This window comes from Bacillus rossius, chromosome 7 (genome assembly GCF_032445375.1).
Source record: "Bacillus rossius redtenbacheri isolate Brsri chromosome 7, Brsri_v3, whole genome shotgun sequence".
In the NCBI taxonomy this organism is placed as follows: Eukaryota; Metazoa; Arthropoda; class Insecta; order Phasmatodea; family Bacillidae; genus Bacillus; species Bacillus rossius.
Window position 1 is genome coordinate 51,994,206 of NC_086335.1, and position 18,562 is coordinate 52,012,767.

At 35.5% G+C, this 18,562-nt stretch overlaps 1 long non-coding RNA gene across 1 annotated transcript in view; it reads right to left on the reverse strand.

Annotated features, from left to right (window-relative positions):
* Positions 1–4,826: 4,826 nt before the first annotated feature.
* Positions 4,827–18,562, reverse strand: part of LOC134534013 (uncharacterized) — a 32,227-nt gene continuing 18,491 nt past the window's right edge. The window contains exons 2-3 of the long non-coding RNA XR_010075424.1: positions 7,597–7,879; positions 4,827–7,046 (exon numbers count right to left, since the gene is read on the reverse strand). This is a non-coding gene — a long non-coding RNA (uncharacterized LOC134534013). The remainder of the gene's footprint in view (positions 7,047–7,596; positions 7,880–18,562) is intronic.

Consider the following 18,562-nt stretch of genomic DNA (forward strand, 5'->3'; position numbering starts at 1 on the left):
AACATTAAATAAGAGAAATGATAATAAATTAGAGACAAAAGGTAATAAATATTATGAAGCACAGTGGTAGCAACTTGGATTTAAAATAGGGGTTAAAAAAAATATATGCTTTGGAATAGACATAATAAAAAAAATTTTGATTCGGCACATTGAAAGAGAACTAATACAGACCCAGGAAAATTGTTTGAGTTGAAACATATTAATAAGGTCCTAAAGGTGGGGGAAGAAAGAGATGAGGAGGAGTGTGAGCAAATACACGGTGAGATAGCTTACTTACTATGTTCACCTCACCACAGCACAAACTGGATTTAAATGCAAATGACAACACTCACACTTTTAATTACTGTAGTACATAAGAACTCAAACCAACAGGATATACATGACCAAAATAAAACAACAATTTGTTTTTTCAATGTCTGTAGTACTTCTTGTTCTATTTGTCATTTGACCCAAAAATTCCAGCTGTCTAGGTTCTTGAATTTTTACAATTAACTTAACTTACTGTTTGAACCCTAAATTTCATATTAAAATCTTATCATAAACCAAAACTTATCTTAAATCATTAATAACAGGAGAATTTTTTGAAATTTTGCCACTAAACTTTAAATGCTTATAATTTACAGGAGACATTAAAAAGACTATAAACTGTTTTGATACAAACAATTATAAATGCAAACATTATCAACAACACAAAGAATGTAGCAGACAATTGATTATTGTAACATGCCGATGGCCAAGTACAGTAACAGTGAAAGAACCTTCGACAAACAATCTTACAATTTTATCTATGAGAGATGATTCCACAACATGCTGCTAGTTTGCAATCAAAAAATTATTAGACGAATGAAAAAAGTTCATCATACACTTGAGAGTTATGAGTTCAACCATCTCATAAAATTAACTTAAAAACCTTCAGGCAAATGGCTTTCGGTGATTATCACATACAAAAAAAAAGATTCTAGGGACAAATGTACGTTGAAAACATTTTCTGAAAACAATTAGCTAAGCATTTTTTAAAGTCTGGATTAGTATGAAAATGGAATTGACATTATTTTGCAGTATTTTCAATTTTAAATTGTTATACGAAGTTATTTTTTAGCAAGACATGGCATAAATAATATATTCCCTACTTTTTCACAGTTTTTATGCAAAATCCAACCTGAAACCATCACAATGGCAAATGCATATCTCATACTACTTGTGCTAGAGCATAGACACAACTTCAAAGACTGTTAAAATTAGGTCCCATGTCCTTTCTGCTGTACACCTAATAGCACTGTCACCAGCCTGGTGGCAAAAGGGTCTAGCAATGCGAAACTGTTGTGTTGCTGAAACAATACAAATGCTGATATCACACCAAATCTTATTCTAATGAAAATAAAAATTACAAAATTTGAAAAAGCCAGTAGTTTCAAACACAATTTTTTGAATCGAGCAGCAAGTGTTTTCGACGGCTGGTTTCAAAAATTTTCAGATAATCCTAAATTGACTGAACCCATTTCAGAAACTTTTTCGGAAACTTTTCTTGAAATTTTTTACAATTTTTTACATCACAGGTTCTTAATTACATATAATAAACACAATTTAACATAATCTGAAATAGATATATTATTCGCAGGAATGTGACAGAAAGATAAAAATTTTCCACAGATTATTTCTACAAGTCTATAATTTATAATTATTTTATACCGTATTTACCTGAAAAAAAAATGAGACTAAATATAATGCGACCCCAAACTTTTTGATTATGAGTTTATGAAAAAGACTTTATGGATTGGAAATCGCAATTAAAATACATAGCACTTGAAAATTATTTAAATTTTTTAATTTATTACATTTTTACTAGACACTTTCTAGTGCTACTTTCATCGATAGAGTGATTTACATGGTCTCTTGAAACACTAAGCTGCAGTTAGAAAAACCAAATTGTGTTTTATGATTAGTTCAAAAGCAGTGGTGTTCAGAAAGCAAAGAATGTGGTGATATACAGCAGATGTGCCTTCACCAGTAGCCACAGTGAAGAGAAGCAGAAAGGACCCTATGACAAACTCCATTTGCAACCTCCCTCTCATCCTGCTTTAGAAGAGTTATCCTCTCTCATCTGTCATGCCTTGCAGAGGTTCAGGAAGCCCCGGACTAAAGTGGCATAAGTGATGCAGTTTACAGGCAGAGCATGTAGTTTATCAACTAAATGGAGATTCAGGAGGAGGTAATTAACAGGGGTCTAAAGTGGCAAAAGTGACACATTTAAGAGTCAGAGCCTGTAGTTCTTCAACTAAGCTGTTCCCAATGTAAAATGTTACAAGTTTTCGACTATAATACAACCAATACAACCCCCACTTTAAGTTTCCACAGTTTTGCTAAAAAAAAAAAAAAAAAAACATAGCATTATACTCAGGTAAATATGGTACAATAAAAGGGGTGAATAGAATCAGTCGGGTGAATAGGATCAAAAGTTTGTAACATATTTTGACACATAATATAGCAGAAAATAATTATACATATAACTATGTATTAGAACTATCATTAGAACTATTAGAACAATCTAAATTATTTTCTGCTAAATTATGTTTCAAAATATGAAACCCCTCTGATCCTATTCACCCCAGTTAATGGTATTTAACGTGCAACTGCAAACTGAAGTAAAGCATCAAAAAACCAAATGCAAGCTAGCATTTCATGACTTCCAGCACTGTTACTGTTTATTCAGGGATGTTCTCGTGAATTTTGTGACCAGTACTCGATATTTCTTACTTTTTTATGCCTTGTGGATGCAGTGTGTGCACAGGTTGATAGGAATTAATGTCAGAAGTTAATTTCAAAATGTTAAAATTACTAGAATGCTTTAAAAGTTTGTGTGTTATGTTGCATAGCAGGCAACGCAAGCTTGGTCACCGAAGTGAGAGATAGCCATGAATGGAGAGGGGAATATGAGACAAGTCACTGTTTCTGGCGAGTATTTGCACAACAGGCGGATGGGCAGCGACAGAAAGTGCTTGTTTTGTGTCTTCCCTCATATGAACACACAATAGAGGAAATAATAGATAGTTCCCAAAACATCAAAGTTTTTTATTCTTTATTAATAACAGATTTGTTTTCAACTGAGAGTTTAATAGTGTGCTTCACCACAAAATCACTTTATTGAGTCATCACCCAAGTGGTGGTAATATTACTGTTATAAACACCTCACATAAACAGTATGTCAACAGTGGAGCTCAACTCAGGTGAGTCATTCATGGTATCAGTATACTATTTTTATCAAAATGACATAATCTAAAAATATGAAGGGAAAAAAATGTAAAAAAATTCCCCCAACCACCTAATTATATAACATTTTAAGAAAAACTCTTTGTAGCTAGCATATATGTGCATTTTGTAACACAAATTATAAAATAAAGTAGATAAGTCACATTCATTTATTTAATATTTCTTTTTTACACTGAAAAATTTTTATTTCCAAAAATGCTTGGATCAAAAGCTATGCGGAATTCAATACAAAAACAATGCTAATTATTGAGAAATGTCCAGACCCTTTAAGTACCACTATCTACAGAGAAATTGGTGATGGCGGAGTATAGAGGTTGCAGGTCCAAGCCAAACAACTGGCGCAAATGATGTACATAATTAAATGAAACCAGCAGGGTATGAGTTTCATCATTCTAACAGTCTTAAAGGCACTGCCAACCTGGAGACCTGCTGAGTGCCAAGATAGGGTTTTACATGTTAAATGCTGTTGACTGTAGTTCACCAAGTTTTCACAATATTCCTTTCTAACAAGAACCACACTGTGTACTGTTAAGAGTAGAACATGGTTATATACAGAATGTCCACACAAAGCTATAATCTAATTTCCCTGTTGTTCGCTGACAAAAATTTCTAATTTTTTTAACTAATTTTTTTTATTAATTTACCATTATTTAATTTTCTGAAAAAAATAAAGAAAATCCAGACTCTACCATACCTATTGCTGGCTTAGATCTCTCTCCACTACCTTTATTTCTTTTTATATTTAACAGAACCTTAGAAATACCATTTTATAGTGTGTACAACAATGCACTTAAACCCCACCTTCAAAAACAAATGCTTTTTGTTAATCTGGGCGATTGTAGACTGGAGAATGGCATTTTCAGCACAAATTACTATCAGTGAGTAATTTCTATGCCTTCTCTAGAATTTAAAGTAAATTTTATGACTTTCCCTAACCTATTCCAACTTCCTTGACTTTCCAAAATGTACACACGCAGTATACAAAAAAAAAAAGAAATTGTTATTTTTTGTATATGTTCATCTTAGTTGTTAACTTGTCTAAATTTTTAAAATTTAGTGGTAACTTTTCCTTAAGTTTTATTTTATAGCAATAATCTTCTCTTTGTAACTCACAGGGCAGTTTTTGCTTAAAAATAACAACTGTAAAACATGGCAGAATCATGCTAAATAGTATTTACCCAGAAAAACCCTATTCCAGTGAATGGCTGGGTCTCCAGGAAGACAGGGCTCCTTAAATAACTACTTAACTCAAGTGCTGGCAACGTCAAACTTGGCAAAGTAGGGGACAATCCTCACACTTAAGAGAATAGCAATCAAGGTTGACCGCTAGCTCGATCTGACGAGGCAGACTACTCATGATTGTGGAAGCCGCTCAGGGACACGACGAATCCATCGAGCAAGGTGACTCTGCCGCGGCAGCCCTTGGAGTAGTACTGCTTGCACCGCCAGAACGTCTTGCCCGAGCGAGAGCCGACGCCCTCGTACACCGCTCCGCCCAAAACCAGCTGGCGTCTGCCCTTCTTGCTCAGGACGTACTCTGCAACACACACTGCAACAAGAAACAGCAGGCTGTAGACGCACGCACCGCCTCGCGCCGACTGCCGCTTACATCTTCACATCCATTCCGCGTTTTTAACACACGTGAAAACGTAACAAGTGGAAGCTGGAAAAAATTAAACATGTATCAGACAACCAATCATCAACTAGGCAACATTCCCCTTCTTTTACTGTTTTGCTTTTGTTTCACCGATATTTATCATTCACTTTTTAATATTTATAACATATATGTATAGCACTTTATAATTAATGTCTCCACTCTGAAATGTGACGTTCTTTAGTTGATCCAATTTGTAATCCAGCACCAATCGAGCAGCTTGCATTCGGATATTTTAGGCATGATATATTAGAGATTTTTTTTAAGCAATAATGCTCATGAGTATTTTTTCTTGCCACTCATTTTAAATATACTGTACTGTGTATTAATTTTTTTCTTTGATATTCACAAAAATATCAAGTAGTTCAATGATCTTTTACTTTATTTAAAAAAATATTATATCTCTGATTACTATAAGATTTTTTCCAGCGTGGTTTTATTATTCAGAGTTTAGAATTGGTGACGTCCTACCACTGACAACTGTTACAAATAACATGGTATTTTTGTGTTGGCTGAGTGTTGGGTTCTTACACTGAGCCTTACATCTGTAAATCAATGTGATTGACTGGCTCGACCAACAATTGCACGAGTCTGATTTCTTCAAGTGAGCTCTAACTAGACTTAGTCAAGCACATAAACTTGATTGAGGAGTGGATTGCGATACAGTTATCTTTGTCACCGCGTTTTCTTAAAATGATAAATTAAATGTCACCAAGTGACAAAATCCAGATCCAAAATGGCATACCACAAACTATCTCTGCTGTTTACAAAACCAATAACTGCAAACCATCATAGCCAACAATAAATTTTCAGGAAAACTTAATGTATCAGTTTGACATGCCAAATGAACCTAAGAATTGGGATTGACTTCCCTAGTTTAGATGTGGCTTTGTTGATTCATTATTCTTCTTCGTCCACCTAAACAGAGCAAGCCTGCTCAAAATTAAACCATTCACTAGCTGCTGGTGCCTAACCACCGGCAGTGCATGCCCGTAGCTTGCACTATCAAACCAAAATACGCCAGAAAAATATTGTACACTACACTTGCTCAACACATCTGGTGGCTTGGCAACACATACAGTGGTAAAAGTTGCCACATGAAACACTAAATTTTAAATATGCAAACAACATTGAATATATTAAGCAGATCTTAAACCACATAACTAACTTGTGTACATATATCCCCTGAGCTTATAACTGGATAAAAAGGAAATTGTGTGCATGTATGTACCTATGTGAATGTGTGTAAATTCATGTGTGTATACACATACATATCCCTGTACTGCATATGTTATGTAACCATGTACAAGTGCACATGAACATAGGTACACAAAAATATAACAGAAAAGGTTCAAATATATTGCAACAAAGAACATTTATTTACAAGGAAGTATTTACATGAGTTGTGACAAATTTTATACATGCAATAAGTACTTCTAACTTATTCACAAACCCTTAAATATAAAACTAACTTAGCCAATAACTACAGCTTTTATTTGGTGAGGGAATAAACCAAAAATATATTATATTCATTCACATATTATTGAAAGAACAACCAAATACCATTTCTTATAGTAATGCAAACCATAAAATGTTTATACTAGAACACCAAACCACATAGAAGTACTGAAAATATAAATAAAATATTGACCCTTCACATAGGAACACTGTTTACGAACTGTCACAAAAATATTGAGAGGACTCTCGTTATTGTCAAAGAAACATCACACAAGAGATATGGAAACAGAAGCAGCATAGTAGCACAAATGGTCACAAGCCTGTCGAATCAAATGAACAATATTACAGCTGAAATGACGAAAGACCCAGTGTGCAGCCTCAGAGCGTGGAAATGGTAATCCCTGCAAACGCCGGGGGGCAGAGCAGTTACGAGAGCTTTACTCGGTCCCAGGGCGCGGCCTGAACCTGTGCGGTCCGTGGTTGTGGCCTTCGCCGTGCGTGAACACCCGGCCGTCGCCCGAGATGAGGCGCGCCCGGCAGTTGGTGCTGTCGTGGTCAATGCAGCGCCAGTACACTTTGAACTTGCGCACGCAGTCCCGCTTGTACACAAAGTCATTGATCACCAGGTGTGACTTGCCCTCGGGCCCGTGCGCCAGCTGCACGCCAACTGGAAAGAGAAGCCACCCTGTGGTTGCCGCTTAACCATCCGTGACCCAACACAACCACTCCATACGCTCACTCTGTGGTCATGATATTTATCTGAATTTTAAAAAACCACATTTGGTCGAGAACCTTACTAACTCTTTCGCAAGTGAGAACACAGTGAGAATAGGGTACATATTGCTACTAAAATACAAAGAAGATTAACATAATTACATATAAAAATAAATTTAAACTACTTATTTCACTATTTTGTCATAACCCTTAAAAATAAAAATAAAATCTATGGTTAAGGATAATATTAATAGTCATTATGAAGTCAAATCTAAAAACCTTTTATTTAATACAAATTGCATAATACAAAAGACAATAAGAAAACTAATAATCTAATGTTGAATACAAAAAGAATCGTTTAAACTGAACACTCACATTATCTCCAGCTATCAACATACTAAATAGTTCTTATTTACGTATCATAGATTCACACTATTTTCACTACACAGCAGATTAATTACAATGTATAGTTGACAACTGTAACACAGAAAACAGATGCAAACCTTATACTTTGATCACAGTTCCCAGCAAGCACTGCACTGCCAGACTAAAACAACAGAGCGTTCTGATACTGGATCTTGCGAGTGTGGGGCTCGTGGTTATGCACGGCACACGCAGACACCAGCTGGTTCCTCACGGTCGTGACACGCCCACGACAGTTCAGATCGTGGTAGTTGGAACACTTCCAGTGCACCTTGTCCCTTATCACCTTCTCCTTCAGGTAGACGAAGTCGTCCAACACCAGCTGTGGATGGCCCCTCTGACTGGTGATGAACTGCAGCAAGGCTGCAAAAACAACAAAACAACCATGCACATCACGTGCTGCCTTCTAGCACTCAAACACATCAATACACCACTTGAAATTACAGCCAACACAAGGCTGTGACAGGTGTACCAAGTAACTTCAGTGAGAACTTTACTAAAAAAAATGCAACAATCCCACAAAACAGTAGCTGAGTCTTACAAAAAAATTTATTACGATAAAATCTTTTTTTTTCCGGATCTTCCAGTCTTGAGTCTGCTGTGAATCACATCTTTAATAAAGAACATTCAGAGCTGACAATTATCACATTGTATGAAAAACATTCACAGCAAAAATTATGATATAAGTAACTCAAATCAAATTATTTGATACTCAATATTCTAGGTTGAGTCACAAAATAATCAACACTGATTCTTTGAGTGCACATACCATCCCTCAAGAAACAAAGCAAAACTTTACGTTGTAGTACAACTGTCATCGTACACACGCTCAAGTTGAAACACTGTAAAGACAGTTCAAGGTCCCCAAAACTTGATGTGTTTTGTGATATATGAGTAAATTAAGAAATTGTTTGTCAAAATATAAATCATGGATTTAAGAACATTGTACCATTTGAATCTAGGGCCGTGCCAACACGAGGGGGTGAGGTGGGAGAAGTAGCAAAATTTGTTTCTTCCCTCCCTCCTCATTCCACACATTTATACTTATATCAAATAAATACTGTTATGGTTACAAAATCAACAATTGTTGCTTAAATAACAGTAACTCATTACCATTTTGTGCATTCTCAAAATAATGTATGGAAGCAATGAAGAAACAGCGTGGCTTTTCCTGGAACAGACCTGTCTCACAAATCCACTCCTCACCCATGCCAATGGCAGCACACAGCTTTTCCCTACTTTTTCTTTTGTTTCACTTTCCCTCCTGCACTTCATACCCCTAAAGTGCAGAAACAGACAAACCTGATTGTTGCTTTAGTCTTCAAATGTAGTGTGTTGTGGTGGAAGTGTTCAAGCAATAGGCATTATGCTGTCTGCAACTACAAGAACACATCCCTGAAAAAGTTGGTACTCAATATAATAGCTACAGTAACACTACCGTTACAACAAAACAGCAGCAGACCAATTACTGATCACATTTGCTCCATTATAACGATAGGGCATCAGTTACGATGTCGAACAACAAAATGTGACTACCCATCCATGGCATCTTAAAATTATGGCATGGGCATCAAGTATCCCAAATCCGGCCATTGTAAAAGTTGGGAGAAATAGTTCTGAAAATTATTTGCCCCATCATAACGATAGGGCGTCATAGTTACGATGTTGTACAACAAAATGTGACAACTACACTTCAATGGCGCTTTATTATTATGGAATGGGCATCAATAATACGTATCCCAAATCTCGCCATTGTAAAAGTTGGGAGAAATAGTTCTGAAAATGATGGCTGACATGTTGACTGATCATCACTTCAATCGTCTAAGCAAAAATTCCAAAGAAATTGCAAAATTATATATATATATATATATATATATATATATATATATATATATCAAACATAGTGTTAACTGGGCCACATTTTTGGAGACACATATCACAAAATTTATACAATATTGACTTTCAGTATTATCATAGAGTAATATTGTATTCCATAGAAGAATGATTATGATTAGCCTATGAATGAAACCATGCCCTTTGTAAATTATAGTTAGTAGTGTAGGATAGCCGCTCCGAGCCCTGGGTTCTGGATGTGGTACCGGAGCCGGGGTTCCAGCTGTGTCGCCGGTGGTGCGGGTCAATGACCGACCACCGCTGACGTCACCACAGCCATCTTGGATGACCTTGAACCTGGCGGCCATTTTGTATCCGTCATCTTGGATCCGCCATATTAAAATTGAGTGCGCCGCTCACTAATGCTGCACTTTTCGTTATGCCCGCCATCTTGGATGTGAATAACATCATAGGATTTTGAACATTATTTATTAAATAAGTATTTTTGACGATTAAATTAAATATTTTTTCATCAACCAGGGATTGAACCAAGGACAAGAACTAATCTAATCAATCAGTATATTAATTGCAAATTTATTTAATGAATTATGGAATTTTTCCCAAATTTCTGGCTAAATAATTTCAAATTTACAAAATGGCATCCAAATTTCAAGATGGCGGACGCCACAGTACTAATAAATAATTAATACATTCTAGAGGACAAAGAAAACTAATATGATGGTAGTGCACTCTAGCAGATGGCATGAGTACTACATGACGTAAGCGCTCCTTGTATCGATTGATGAAAACAAGATGGCGACAGCACTCCCTAGCAGACGCCATGTGTTAACTAGCGCTCCTAGTAGCAAGTACTGAAAACAAGATGGCAGTTCTGTCTCAAACACACGATGCTATTATTCCTTCAAATTAAAAAAATTACAAGTCCGAATATGTATGTTATTTTTATATACCTTATTTAATTCTCAGCCTGGTAAATGTCTCGTTGGCCATGTGGTTAAAGGTGTATGTTTTTCTACCTAGAGGTCAGAGCTGTGATGGTTTGGATCACAGCGCTCCCAATGTATTTTGTAAAAAAAAAAAATTAATATGTCCAGAAGGGCCATAATAGATATAGTAGGTAATGGAACACAACCTTATATGATGAGATTGAGCTGCTGGCGCTCTCTAGGAGTAAACAGAGGAAACAAAGACGAAGGTATCCAATATGGCAGCCTCCATCGGAACATAAAAAAACCAAGATGGTGGACGTGTCATCTAATATGGTGGCCACCAGCAGACGAAAACAAAATGGCGGATACATCAAAATCGATAAAAATGGTTTTGAAATCAAATCCAACATTGTGGACATGTTATTAGAATTCAATATGGCGGCCGTACCGAAATTTGCAATGTACTTGAATTCAAGATGGCGACCATAACGAAAATTGCAACATACATGAATCCAAGATGGCGGCCATAACGAAAATACAACGGTGGTGTCATACACATCCAAAATGGCGGGCGTAACGAAAAGTGCAGCATTAGTGAGCAGGGCGCTTGATTTAAAGATGGTAGATCCAAGATGACAAATCCAAAATGGCCGCCGGGCTCAAGGTCATCCAGAATGGCCACTGTGACGTCGGAGATGGTCAGTCATTGACCAGCACCACCGGCGACACAGCTGGAACCCCGGCTCCGGCACTGGCAACACACCCAGAACCCAGGGCTCGGAGTGGCTACACTACTATAGTTATACCTCGGAGTGGCTACACTACTATAGTTATACCTATCCATGCTTCTGATGACACAAATTGATCCAGTGCATTACGAGGAATCCATAAAAAATTTAATTTAATATCAACTAAAAAAAAAAATTATAAAATCTAAAAAACACGCTTCCTTTTATAATCATGTTTTATCTATTATGCATATAATGTACTTTGTTTATGCTAATTAATTAATAATAGGTGTTAATTTTGGTTAGGTTTTACATAAGTAGTAGTTTTTTTCTGTTACTAATTGTTTGATTTGTTAAATTAACTTGTGTGTTAATTACTTTTGGATATTTTCTGGTTTACTTCAAAATTTTAGAAGGTAATATTTCAAAAAGAAAGGAGTGCAACACCTTGGCACCCTAAGTTAATTTTATCTCAAAGAAATGAGTTGTTGGGAAAACCATAATGTGTGTGACTGCGCAGTAATGTAGTAGGATGTTCACTGGGCGTGATTTATACAGTCAATCAGGACTGTGGGGTGATATGACGCTCCAGAATTGTATGGAACATTATTCATATCCATATATAGTAATGCGTATTGTGATTGGCTGGTTGGCCCACGGGGCTGCATCTCTTTGTTTATACCTTTGTAAGGGTAGGTAGCTGTGTCTTTTAACCAGTTGTGTCGCTCTATTGCTTTCCCTCGCAATAGCATCATTGGCAACTGACGAAAATTCTCGTGTGAAGGCGCGATGGAAAACTTAATGCCTCCTGGTCAGGGCCAAGCCAATTATTAAATTTTTTTTCTTTGTATTGGGCAAATAGTAAGTGGAAATTTTGACCCCAGGCATCAGCGTTGGCCCAGGAGGACCGTGATCACCCCCAGGACATGGGAGTCTCGTATCATGTACTCAAGTTAAAAAAACTTTAACTGAAGGATTTTTTTTTTTTTAATTGAGCGACGAAGTTAGTGTGAAACGAAGTTATTGGAAACTGGAACTGTAATTGGTATGTGAGTTTTGATTTAAAATGTGTGGATAGTAAAACATAAAACAATGTTGATCTTAACTTTGGGTGAAAGACTAACCCAAAAATTTTTCATAGTCATTATATATAAACAGGATTAAATTTTCAAGTATCAGGAAATTGTTCTGGTCGGACCAACCTGGAATGTAACCAGTACAGACATAGATTCGCTATGTTTCTTCAGTTGAAAGTGGCTGTTTATTGTCTATTCACTTTGAATTTACTGTTTCTAGTATCCTACTAACATCATTTAAATTTCATGTCATTAGTGTGCTTTGGAATTGCCAAATGTATTTCTAATTCTAGCTATTTAAAATTAATGAATCAATATGTTTCTATTATGACCTTTTTTAATGTATGTGTGTGACTGCAGTTTGTCTTTTATATTACATTTTGCATTCACTTTAGCAAAGCCATCAGAATAAATTTGTTAGTGTTTCTTTTATATAAGATATAAATCTTTGAAGTCCTTGGAAAACTCACCAATTAAGACATCTGGGTAAGTTATAACAAACTCCAAAATAAATCTCTGTTTGTATATTTCTTTCAGTACGAACTGCATGATCAATATCTGCTAACATAATCCAGGGCATATTTCATAACACTTTACAATTTTAATAGGTAATATGTGATTTAACAGCCTCTAATTTAATGACGTACTGTGTATGGGTCTTTGGCTTATGTCTGACACCACCAGAGTAAACTCTGAAATGAAGGGAGTGGGGAAGGAGGGGGAATGAGGTTGGGGAAGGTCAGTATTATATTGGGTGGAATTTGGATCTCTGGATCCTCTCCCTCATTGGTTAAGGATTTGCCTTAGTATGGGGAGTTGTGATATACTCTCAAAAACTAGTTCATGCCTGTTCAGTTCCATAAACACGCTATTTATAGACACAGATGTGCTCTTTACAGCTTCTGTCACTGTATGCTTCCACACACTCTAGCATCGAACTGGATACATATAATGTGTGTGACCTGAGTGCAGTACCTACTGAGACTATCAGGTAGGCAACCCGCTATACTTGTTGATAACTATCATTCTACTATAAAAGTACATTTTAAGCACGTCTGGTACAACTATCATTACTCTTGCTCTAGTTAAAACATTAGCTCCATCTGCACCACATCCAACGGTAAGTCAGTTAGTGACCTCTCGTCGTTGTACCACTAGGAGTGCCTGCAAGTTGCAAGTCACTGAGATTCCTGCACAGTGGCCTGTAGGTGCTGTCTGTCATAACAGCTCTTGCGGCGGAAGGCCAGGGCGACGAACTCTGAGCAGGACGAGGCAAATACACACACTTTTGCACTGCGGACTACCTTAATAATTCCAATATTAATTTCCCTTACAGTGACAGGAAATTTTCCAACATGATTAAATACACATAAATCTGTGTTTCATATAACCTTAAGGGGATTGGTGCAGGACAAAAAACAGTCATTCGTCAGAATTTGTTGGAAATGAGCTTAAGTGTTTCATAAATGCTTGTTTATTACTACTGTACGGCCAGCCAGCACGTATATAAGCTAGCGGGTGAGATTTGGCAAGTTAGTGGCGAGAGAGCTTCAGTGAGGGGAGGTTGTCGAAGGTTGCAGCTCTGAGGCCTGCCATCTAGCGGGAATCTTTCGAAGGTCTTCCCCAATATCGCCTTTCTCTCTCTCTCTCTCTCTCTCTCTCTCTCTCTCCAACACGGACACCCAACCAGCTCTTATCTTCGCTTCCCATCTCACCCTATCCTTCATTCTCGGATCAGGTAGCCGCCCTTCCCCGCGTAGACTTTCGTGTTACTCCAGCAAACCAAGACAACCTGTGAAAAATTTGTCCAAAGCTGAATTTTTGTATTGTGGTAGAGTTGACTATGCTTAATAACATACTGAAAGTTTACCGCTGTAGACCTTGTGCGTTATCACCGAAAATTTGCATTTAAGTCCTAGGTGACAGCAACTTGCATCAGTCCATTAAAATGCTACCCATTTATACAGTTTTTAATTTTGACTGTCCGTAAACTTACCAAAATAATCTAGAAACTGTAATACACCCATTAATGTTAGAAGAAATTTAAATTTTTAATATTTAATATATGACACAAAGCGATTAATTCACGACATATATATTTTTTATCTTTGCCACCCAGATAAAAATACGATTTACACCGATTTGAAGAGCCCAATGCGAAAAAATGTCTAAATAAATGTTTTTAATTATACTTTTAGCTTTAAGATAGTATCTTTATAAAGAGTCTAGCATAATTAGATGCCTCATTAAAGCTGCCCGAGCGTTGCAGTGTACTGCGGCCGTACTGATCTTTCACGGCCAGCGGGCTTTGAAACACGCTGAGTACTGCGACACTCAATAAACTTGGTCTTATTTAGGGATTACTTAAAATATATTTAATGCATATGATAGGGTGTATTCATGTTTCATCTACTGATATATACATATTTTTTCTTATATGAATGATTTTTGATACAATGAAATTAACAATAAACAATTTCTGCTTGGAACTTGTAAATCAAAATTCTAGAGGACCTCTGGTTTTATATATGTGTGTTCGTATTTTGTTACAAAAATTTTATTATTAAAAATTATGTTAATACCAAAATATATAATTTTTTATTTCTAATACATTATATTATTTTAGATCAGAACTGTGCAAAATTTTAATGTAGCATATATATATATATATATATATATATATATATATATATATATATATATATATATATATATATATATATATATATATATATATATATATATATATATATATATATATATATATATATATATATATATATATATATATATATATATATATATATATATATATATATATATATATATATATATATATATATATATATATATATATATATATATATATAATTGTATGAAATTAGTTTACTACATAACAATTGAAGAAAACGATACACTGTAAATGTGCTTATTGAGTTTTGTCACTTTTATAACATAATTTGTATGATTTTTTTTTTTTTCAGAAAATAAATAAAACGTAAGTTGTGTTGTAAAATGTATTGATAGAATTACATATTTAGTATTTTTTTCTAAGTTAATTCATTGGAGTGCTGCGCCTAGCACTACGCAGCTAGAAATACATCAGTGGTCAGACTATTGTACCAGACACTCAAAATATACACATTTAAACCTTTTTAAAAAAAAAAAAAAAAAAAACAGACAATATTTATGAAGTGATTTTGACGTTACGCTCAACATATTTATGTAATATGTAGTCAAATTTCTATAAAAAAAATTTTTTTCTTACCTTTTATGATTAAAATTACCAATTTAATAATAGGACGTTTAAACTTTGAGGTGTTTATCACAGTTACCATGTAGGAAATTATTTTATATTATTTTGGTGCCATAATGAGAACCGACTTAAAAAACTATTAAAGTTATTAAATTTACAAATCATTTTTGTGGATCATTGTAGAAATTATCGTTAAGGACTCGACTGCTCATTATTGGTGTGATCACAAGGTTTGATCGGTAAACTTTTGACGTGTTACTAAGAAATGTTCATTCTACTACTGTACAAAATTTTTGCTTTGGGATAATTTTCCATGTATTAAAAATTTTTGTTTCTTAACAGCGAAATTCGTCTCGACCCGAGCCTACTTCGACAACCTCGCAGTAGTATACACTACGAAGCTCGGGTCGCTTTAGTGGTCAGACTAATTGTATGAGACACTTAAAAAATATACCAATTTAAAGATGAATAAATATGCAACAACGTTTACTTTAAGCGATTTCCACGTTGGGCTCTTTAAGTTTATGTAAGATGTATTTATATTTCCTTAAAATTGAATGAAAGTGAATTCGTTAACTTTAATGATTTAAAAGGTCTATTTTATAGAAACATGTTTAAACTTTGTGCTTTTTATCACTTGTTTTGTTAGTGTATTATGATGTATTTTATTTATAATGTTACTGACAAAACCTGGACATATGTACTGTCAAATATAGGACGCTAATAAATGAAATGAAATGAAATGAAATCCTCAGATAGGGCAATGTTTCTAGATTATTTTGGGTTCCATACTGACGGGCTACTCCATAAACTGCATTTGCAATATCCATTATTGTGGATCGTTGCAAAAAATTGTCATTTTGGACTGAACTGCTCGTTTTTGGTGTGACGCACAAGGTTTGCGGCAGTACTTAAACTTTTGACGTGTTACTAAGAAATGTTCATTCTACTACTGTACAAATTTTCGGCTTTGGGATAGTTTTCCATGTATTAAAAACCTTTGTTTCTTCACAGCGAAATTCATCCCGACCAGAGCCTACTTCGGCAACCTCGCAGTAGTATACACTACGCGGTTCGGATCGCTTTAGTGGTCAGACACATTGTACCAGACTCTCAACAAATAAACTAATTTAAAATTTAAGAACTAAATCGTGATCGTAAAATGGCCGCCATGATGATTTGCGAATTTATTGAGAAATAAAAGCAGTTAAAATCTTATGTAGTTTCCAAGAGACATTATTACATCACCAATCATCTAAAGTAACAGGTTTACAAAATTTCAACATATTCAGTAACTAGTCAGTTTTTTCACATGTGTTAGTATTAACAATCTGGACCATATCTAGTCGGTGAGGTCTGTATTGTTACAGACTATCTGTATTCTGGTATTTGGAATTTGAAGCTACTTAATGATTCGCTTTCAATGTCTATTAAAATAAACCTAATGCTAATTGCAGGAATATTTCTACTCGATTTCAAAATTATAATTCCTGAACATTTGTAGCGGACACATTTCAATGTAACACTGACTGATTTTCGAGTTGTGTTGAGGTTTCACATGCCACTTCGTGTACACGAGATGGCCCCTGCTCTGGTAACAATGAGTCATCACAACCGGTGCCGTCTGTACGAGCGTCTTCACAAGTTATCCTGAAATATGTTCTTAAATATTAATTCAAGTGAATTCTTAAAATCCTACACACCTTATCTTAAGTGTCGTAAATGAATCGTTATATTTTGTAAATCCATATAATAGGAGCCAATATGGCGCGAAGCGATGGACGTGATACGAATAATATTTTTTTTACGAACCACTACATCAGTAAATATTTGTGGTTTCCATTCACTATGAATTCAAGCATGTAACATGTGTACTGCTTCTTCAATTCGGCCACAGTTAAATGGGAGGCTCTGAATCACTGAAAACTCCTCAACAAAATCAACGATGAATCACAGGCATTACAACAAACAGTTGTCACAAGTCAAGTAGCCAATGAGCAGGTGACATTTTTCGAGTCCGTAGAGGATTGTTGAGACTATCCTACAGGTCAATGGCAACGCGCCCTTACGCGCATGGTTAATACCCCGCATGAGTAGAGTGTAAAGGCGTAAGCCTGAGACACATCTAGGTCCTCATCTAACCGCGCACACTTATATTTAACTCAGGATAGGGTGAAAAATGTTTACTAATTTTGCAGTTCTAACAGTCACCAACGAAACGCCAGCAAAATAAATAAATAAGCTCACGAATATTGTTCGTGAATGAAGGCGAAGCTGATACTTTGGAAACGTTACCAGCAGATATTAAATACTTTTTAACTATTATTTACTTAGCTTACTTCTTAAAACTGCATTCATGTAAACTGATTTTGTGTGAGACTATGTTAAGTGTTTTCTGCTACACTTATTTTTCTGAAAAAAGTCTATTGTGGCTTAATAAACTTGTTAACATTGATGCCTGTCATTAAAAAAATTCAAACGTAATTATACGGATATATGTTGAGTATAGTTTATGAATGGTTCACGCATTTCTGGAAAAAAAAAAAGATGTTTACAATTTTACACATCTTTTTGTTGTCGCATCGCGTCCATCGCGTTGTACATACGCAACTCTGAAAAATAAATGTATGGTAAAAAAAGCTATAATAAAATAATCTCTTATCTTTCTTTATTCTTTTTTCTAAGCGCTCTAATGGCTTTCGATAGTTTTGTTCTTTTGTGTACTCTGCTTGGTGGAGGTTTCTTCGGCATTTTATTCCTGAATAAATCTCACGCTTACAACAAAAAATATCTAGCTAAATCACTGTGCTAAATAATAACAGAGAATAACCATTCAATTATACGCCGAGCTAGACCAAACGCGTTCTCTTATCTACTGAAAATGAATACGTTGACCTTCATATCAGTTTCGCGCGAAATCCCGTCTCCCCTTCGTAAACAGCAGACAGCTGTGGCAGGGTGGGAACCAGAGAAATCACTGGCTGCAAAAAGTTGGGGAAACTGTCGCAAGGTGTCACTACTGTCCAGCGCGCTCCATAATTTCTCGTATCCGAGCTTGCACGCTGCTCAAACTTCTACAGCTACGTTTTTACTTTAGGTCTGACTGCAATAAGCTAAAGACTAAAATAAAGTCAATCATTCAGCCGACAGATATGTTGGCGTTTCAATTACAAATGAAAACGCGAATGTTATTAAATTCGCAA